Below are 7,307 nucleotides of genomic sequence, written 5' to 3'. Positions count from 1 at the left end.
CCAACTCCTATGAGATTTATTCAACTTCCTGGTGATTCTCCACCACTTTATGTATCCAAATCAAGCTTCTTACAAAGTGATTCATCCTGGTTTGATTGGAACGACGAAGAAGCTGTCCTATTCCCAAACTGGGAAACTGGAATCACCTGATTTGAAAGTGGGATAACTTCTTCATCCCAACTCCTATGAGATTTATTCAACTTCCTGGTGATTCTCCACCACTTTATGTATCCAAATCAAGCTTCTTACAAAGTGATTCATCCTGGTTTGATTGGAACGACGAAGAAGCTGTCCTATTCCCAAACTGGGAAACTGGAATCACCTGATTTGAAAGTGGGATAACTTCTTCATCCCAACTCCTATGAGATTTATTCAACTTCCTGGTGATTCTCCACCACTTTATGTATCCAAATCAAGCTTCTTACAAAGTGATTCATCCTGGTTTGATTGGAACGACGAAGAAGCTGTCCTATTCCCAAACTGGGAAACTGGAATCACCTGATTTGAAAGTGGGATAACTTCTTCATCCCAACTCCTATGAGATTTATTCAACTTCCTGGTGATTCTCCACCACTTTATGTATCCAAATCAAGCTTCTTACAAAGTGATTCATCCTGGTTTGATTGGAACGACGAAGAAGCTGTCCTATTCCCAAACTGGGAAACTGGAATCACCTGATTTGAAAGTGGGATAACTTCTTCATCCCAACTCCTATGAGATTTATTCAACTTCCTGGTGATTCTCCACCACTTTATGTATCCAAATCAAGCTTCTTACAAAGTGATTCATCCTGGTTTGATTGGAACGACGAAGAAGCTGTCCTATTCCCAAACTGGGAAACTGGAATCACCTGATTTGAAAGTGGGATAACTTCTTCATCCCAACTCCTATGAGATTTATTCAACTTCCTGGTGATTCTCCACCACTTTATGTATCCAAATCAAGCTTCTTACAAAGTGATTCATCCTGGTTTGATTGGAACGACGAAGAAGCTGTCCTATTCCCAAACTGGGAAACTGGAATCACCTGATTTGAAAGTGGGATAACTTCTTCATCCCAACTCCTATGAGATTTATTCAACTTCCTGGTGATTCTCCACCACTTTATGTATCCAAATCAAGCTTCTTACAAAGTGATTCATCCTGGTTTGATTGGAACGACGAAGAAGCTGTCCTATTCCCAAACTGGGAAACTGGAATCACCTGATTTGAAAGTGGGATAACTTCTTCATCCCAACTCCTATGAGATTTATTCAACTTCCTGGTGATTCTCCACCACTTTATGTATCCAAATCAAGCTTCTTACAAAGTGATTCATCCTGGTTTGATTGGAACGACGAAGAAGCTGTCCTATTCCCAAACTGGGAAACTGGAATCACCTGATTTGAAAGTGGGATAACTTCTTCATCCCAACTCCTATGAGATTTATTCAACTTCCTGGTGATTCTCCACCACTTTATGTATCCAAATCAAGCTTCTTACAAAGTGATTCATCCTGGTTTGATTGGAACGACGAAGAAGCTGTCCTATTCCCAAACTGGGAAACTGGAATCACCTGATTTGAAAGTGGGATAACTTCTTCATCCCAACTCCTATGAGATTTATTCAACTTCCTGGTGATTCTCCACCACTTTATGTATCCAAATCAAGCTTCTTACAAAGTGATTCATCCTGGTTTGATTGGAACGACGAAGAAGCTGTCCTATTCCCAAACTGGGAAACTGGAATCACCTGATTTGAAAGTGGGATAACTTCTTCATCCCAACTCCTATGAGATTTATTCAACTTCCTGGTGATTCTCCACCACTTTATGTATCCAAATCAAGCTTCTTACAAAGTGATTCATCCTGGTTTGATTGGAACGACGAAGAAGCTGTCCTATTCCCAAACTGGGAAACTGGAATCACCTGATTTGAAAGTGGGATAACTTCTTCATCCCAACTCCTATGAGATTTATTCAACTTCCTGGTGATTCTCCACCACTTTATGTATCCAAATCAAGCTTCTTACAAAGTGATTCATCCTGGTTTGATTGGAACGACGAAGAAGCTGTCCTATTCCCAAACTGGGAAACTGGAATCACCTGATTTGAAAGTGGGATAACTTCTTCATCCCAACTCCTATGAGATTTATTCAACTTCCTGGTGATTCTCCACCACTTTATGTATCCAAATCAAGCTTCTTACAAAGTGATTCATCCTGGTTTGATTGGAACGACGAAGAAGCTGTCCTATTCCCAAACTGGGAAACTGGAATCACCTGATTTGAAAGTGGGATAACTTCTTCATCCCAACTCCTATGAGATTTATTCAACTTCCTGGTGATTCTCCACCACTTTATGTATCCAAATCAAGCTTCTTACAAAGTGATTCATCCTGGTTTGATTGGAACGACGAAGAAGCTGTCCTATTCCCAAACTGGGAAACTGGAATCACCTGATTTGAAAGTGGGATAACTTCTTCATCCCAACTCCTATGAGATTTATTCAACTTCCTGGTGATTCTCCACCACTTTATGTATCCAAATCAAGCTTCTTACAAAGTGATTCATCCTGGTTTGATTGGAACGACGAAGAAGCTGTCCTATTCCCAAACTGGGAAACTGGAATCACCTGATTTGAAAGTGGGATAACTTCTTCATCCCAACTCCTATGAGATTTATTCAACTTCCTGGTGATTCTCCACCACTTTATGTATCCAAATCAAGCTTCTTACAAAGTGATTCATCCTGGTTTGATTGGAACGACGAAGAAGCTGTCCTATTCCCAAACTGGGAAACTGGAATCACCTGATTTGAAAGTGGGATAACTTCTTCATCCCAACTCCTATGAGATTTATTCAACTTCCTGGTGATTCTCCACCACTTTATGTATCCAAATCAAGCTTCTTACAAAGTGATTCATCCTGGTTTGATTGGAACGACGAAGAAGCTGTCCTATTCCCAAACTGGGAAACTGGAATCACCTGATTTGAAAGTGGGATAACTTCTTCATCCCAACTCCTATGAGATTTATTCAACTTCCTGGTGATTCTCCACCACTTTATGTATCCAAATCAAGCTTCTTACAAAGTGATTCATCCTGGTTTGATTGGAACGACGAAGAAGCTGTCCTATTCCCAAACTGGGAAACTGGAATCACCTGATTTGAAAGTGGGATAACTTCTTCATCCCAACTCCTATGAGATTTATTCAACTTCCTGGTGATTCTCCACCACTTTATGTATCCAAATCAAGCTTCTTACAAAGTGATTCATCCTGGTTTGATTGGAACGACGAAGAAGCTGTCCTATTCCCAAACTGGGAAACTGGAATCACCTGATTTGAAAGTGGGATAACTTCTTCATCCCAACTCCTATGAGATTTATTCAACTTCCTGGTGATTCTCCACCACTTTATGTATCCAAATCAAGCTTCTTACAAAGTGATTCATCCTGGTTTGATTGGAACGACGAAGAAGCTGTCCTATTCCCAAACTGGGAAACTGGAATCACCTGATTTGAAAGTGGGATAACTTCTTCATCCCAACTCCTATGAGATTTATTCAACTTCCTGGTGATTCTCCACCACTTTATGTATCCAAATCAAGCTTCTTACAAAGTGATTCATCCTGGTTTGATTGGAACGACGAAGAAGCTGTCCTATTCCCAAACTGGGAAACTGGAATCACCTGATTTGAAAGTGGGATAACTTCTTCATCCCAACTCCTATGAGATTTATTCAACTTCCTGGTGATTCTCCACCACTTTATGTATCCAAATCAAGCTTCTTACAAAGTGATTCATCCTGGTTTGATTGGAACGACGAAGAAGCTGTCCTATTCCCAAACTGGGAAACTGGAATCACCTGATTTGAAAGTGGGATAACTTCTTCATCCCAACTCCTATGAGATTTATTCAACTTCCTGGTGATTCTCCACCACTTTATGTATCCAAATCAAGCTTCTTACAAAGTGATTCATCCTGGTTTGATTGGAACGACGAAGAAGCTGTCCTATTCCCAAACTGGGAAACTGGAATCACCTGATTTGAAAGTGGGATAACTTCTTCATCCCAACTCCTATGAGATTTATTCAACTTCCTGGTGATTCTCCACCACTTTATGTATCCAAATCAAGCTTCTTACAAAGTGATTCATCCTGGTTTGATTGGAACGACGAAGAAGCTGTCCTATTCCCAAACTGGGAAACTGGAATCACCTGATTTGAAAGTGGGATAACTTCTTCATCCCAACTCCTATGAGATTTATTCAACTTCCTGGTGATTCTCCACCACTTTATGTATCCAAATCAAGCTTCTTACAAAGTGATTCATCCTGGTTTGATTGGAACGACGAAGAAGCTGTCCTATTCCCAAACTGGGAAACTGGAATCACCTGATTTGAAAGTGGGATAACTTCTTCATCCCAACTCCTATGAGATTTATTCAACTTCCTGGTGATTCTCCACCACTTTATGTATCCAAATCAAGCTTCTTACAAAGTGATTCATCCTGGTTTGATTGGAACGACGAAGAAGCTGTCCTATTCCCAAACTGGGAAACTGGAATCACCTGATTTGAAAGTGGGATAACTTCTTCATCCCAACTCCTATGAGATTTATTCAACTTCCTGGTGATTCTCCACCACTTTATGTATCCAAATCAAGCTTCTTACAAAGTGATTCATCCTGGTTTGATTGGAACGACGAAGAAGCTGTCCTATTCCCAAACTGGGAAACTGGAATCACCTGATTTGAAAGTGGGATAACTTCTTCATCCCAACTCCTATGAGATTTATTCAACTTCCTGGTGATTCTCCACCACTTTATGTATCCAAATCAAGCTTCTTACAAAGTGATTCATCCTGGTTTGATTGGAACGACGAAGAAGCTGTCCTATTCCCAAACTGGGAAACTGGAATCACCTGATTTGAAAGTGGGATAACTTCTTCATCCCAACTCCTATGAGATTTATTCAACTTCCTGGTGATTCTCCACCACTTTATGTATCCAAATCAAGCTTCTTACAAAGTGATTCATCCTGGTTTGATTGGAACGACGAAGAAGCTGTCCTATTCCCAAACTGGGAAACTGGAATCACCTGATTTGAAAGTGGGATAACTTCTTCATCCCAACTCCTATGAGATTTATTCAACTTCCTGGTGATTCTCCACCACTTTATGTATCCAAATCAAGCTTCTTACAAAGTGATTCATCCTGGTTTGATTGGAACGACGAAGAAGCTGTCCTATTCCCAAACTGGGAAACTGGAATCACCTGATTTGAAAGTGGGATAACTTCTTCATCCCAACTCCTATGAGATTTATTCAACTTCCTGGTGATTCTCCACCACTTTATGTATCCAAATCAAGCTTCTTACAAAGTGATTCATCCTGGTTTGATTGGAACGACGAAGAAGCTGTCCTATTCCCAAACTGGGAAACTGGAATCACCTGATTTGAAAGTGGGATAACTTCTTCATCCCAACTCCTATGAGATTTATTCAACTTCCTGGTGATTCTCCACCACTTTATGTATCCAAATCAAGCTTCTTACAAAGTGATTCATCCTGGTTTGATTGGAACGACGAAGAAGCTGTCCTATTCCCAAACTGGGAAACTGGAATCACCTGATTTGAAAGTGGGATAACTTCTTCATCCCAACTCCTATGAGATTTATTCAACTTCCTGGTGATTCTCCACCACTTTATGTATCCAAATCAAGCTTCTTACAAAGTGATTCATCCTGGTTTGATTGGAACGACGAAGAAGCTGTCCTATTCCCAAACTGGGAAACTGGAATCACCTGATTTGAAAGTGGGATAACTTCTTCATCCCAACTCCTATGAGATTTATTCAACTTCCTGGTGATTCTCCACCACTTTATGTATCCAAATCAAGCTTCTTACAAAGTGATTCATCCTGGTTTGATTGGAACGACGAAGAAGCTGTCCTATTCCCAAACTGGGAAACTGGAATCACCTGATTTGAAAGTGGGATAACTTCTTCATCCCAACTCCTATGAGATTTATTCAACTTCCTGGTGATTCTCCACCACTTTATGTATCCAAATCAAGCTTCTTACAAAGTGATTCATCCTGGTTTGATTGGAACGACGAAGAAGCTGTCCTATTCCCAAACTGGGAAACTGGAATCACCTGATTTGAAAGTGGGATAACTTCTTCATCCCAACTCCTATGAGATTTATTCAACTTCCTGGTGATTCTCCACCACTTTATGTATCCAAATCAAGCTTCTTACAAAGTGATTCATCCTGGTTTGATTGGAACGACGAAGAAGCTGTCCTATTCCCAAACTGGGAAACTGGAATCACCTGATTTGAAAGTGGGATAACTTCTTCATCCCAACTCCTATGAGATTTATTCAACTTCCTGGTGATTCTCCACCACTTTATGTATCCAAATCAAGCTTCTTACAAAGTGATTCATCCTGGTTTGATTGGAACGACGAAGAAGCTGTCCTATTCCCAAACTGGGAAACTGGAATCACCTGATTTGAAAGTGGGATAACTTCTTCATCCCAACTCCTATGAGATTTATTCAACTTCCTGGTGATTCTCCACCACTTTATGTATCCAAATCAAGCTTCTTACAAAGTGATTCATCCTGGTTTGATTGGAACGACGAAGAAGCTGTCCTATTCCCAAACTGGGAAACTGGAATCACCTGATTTGAAAGTGGGATAACTTCTTCATCCCAACTCCTATGAGATTTATTCAACTTCCTGGTGATTCTCCACCACTTTATGTATCCAAATCAAGCTTCTTACAAAGTGATTCATCCTGGTTTGATTGGAACGACGAAGAAGCTGTCCTATTCCCAAACTGGGAAACTGGAATCACCTGATTTGAAAGTGGGATAACTTCTTCATCCCAACTCCTATGAGATTTATTCAACTTCCTGGTGATTCTCCACCACTTTATGTATCCAAATCAAGCTTCTTACAAAGTGATTCATCCTGGTTTGATTGGAACGACGAAGAAGCTGTCCTATTCCCAAACTGGGAAACTGGAATCACCTGATTTGAAAGTGGGATAACTTCTTCATCCCAACTCCTATGAGATTTATTCAACTTCCTGGTGATTCTCCACCACTTTATGTATCCAAATCAAGCTTCTTACAAAGTGATTCATCCTGGTTTGATTGGAACGACGAAGAAGCTGTCCTATTCCCAAACTGGGAAACTGGAATCACCTGATTTGAAAGTGGGATAACTTCTTCATCCCAACTCCTATGAGATTTATTCAACTTCCTGGTGATTCTCCACCACTTTATGTATCCAAATCAAGCTTCTTACAAAGTGATTCATCCTGGT

The sequence above is a fragment of the Brassica napus genome, unplaced genomic scaffold (genome assembly GCF_020379485.1).
Source record: "Brassica napus cultivar Da-Ae unplaced genomic scaffold, Da-Ae ScsIHWf_1429;HRSCAF=2018, whole genome shotgun sequence".
Taxonomy (NCBI): domain Eukaryota; kingdom Viridiplantae; phylum Streptophyta; class Magnoliopsida; order Brassicales; family Brassicaceae; genus Brassica; species Brassica napus.
This window is presented reverse-complemented; position numbering follows the sequence as displayed.